Raw genomic sequence first — 1,011 nt, forward strand, 5'->3', positions numbered from 1 at the left:
AAAAGGGAGGGAAACAGATTTAAAAAAAAAAAAAAAAGAAGAAGAAGAAGAGGGGAGGAAAAAAAAAAAAAAGAAAAAAGGGCGCAGTGCAAGTTGCGAAGAAATGCGGCGGCTGGAGAGGGGGGGTGGCGGGGGTGGCCGGCGGAGCCGCGGCCGGGCGCGGAGCGCTGCGCGGGCCGGCGGCCACCCCCGGGGCCGCCCGCGGCGGGGGGCCGAGGCGAAGCGGCGGCAGAGCCCGCGGAGGAAACTAAATAAATAAAATCAGACTGTTATTTAAGGCGCGTAAATTTAAAAATATTTGGACAGGAAGAGAAAGGGGAGAGGAACCGTAGAAGACAACCTAACGGTTTCGGAGCCGGGCGCCCCCCCCCCGCCCGGCGGCCCCGCTCCCGGCCCCGCTCCCAGGGGCCGCCCGACCTGCCCCGCACCTCCGCCGGCCCCGACCCTCCCTCCTCCCCGGGGATCCCGGCAGAGCCCTCCGGGAGCACCGACATTTTGAATGCATGTTGTTGTGGGGCAGGCTTTTCTCAGACTCGGTGAGAAATCTTTCTTTCTCGCTTGCCTTCTTTCTCCTTTTTTCCCTTCCCCCCCCCCCCCCCCCCCCCCCCGCCATGCACAGTATAACAGTCCTCACAAATAAATGCAGAAGCTTTCCCCCCCCTCGCTTTTTCGAGGGAATTTCAGCACTTTAGTAAGTAGATAATAATGTATGGCTGCTTCTGGCTGCCCAGTGAATTGCCAGGTACATTTGTGGAAGAGACCCTTCTCTTTCTTTCAAAAGCTAAAAAGCGGTGGTTTTCTACTGTTTTAACTCTTTCTTCATGTGAACAATGCAATGGCATTTCCTACGAAGCTCATTTCTTATCCCACCATGGAATAAAGCATTGATTTCATTCCTCTGCCCACCCTGACAACTGGAAAGAAAATCTCTGGGTGTGCTGCAGCGTGCAGTCATTTATTGCCCTGGCGCCTGAGCTGAATTCACCTTCTAATACCTTAGAATTTACGCTC

Source organism: Strix uralensis, chromosome 8 (assembly GCF_047716275.1).
Source record: "Strix uralensis isolate ZFMK-TIS-50842 chromosome 8, bStrUra1, whole genome shotgun sequence".
NCBI classification, from domain to species: Eukaryota; Metazoa; Chordata; class Aves; order Strigiformes; family Strigidae; genus Strix; species Strix uralensis.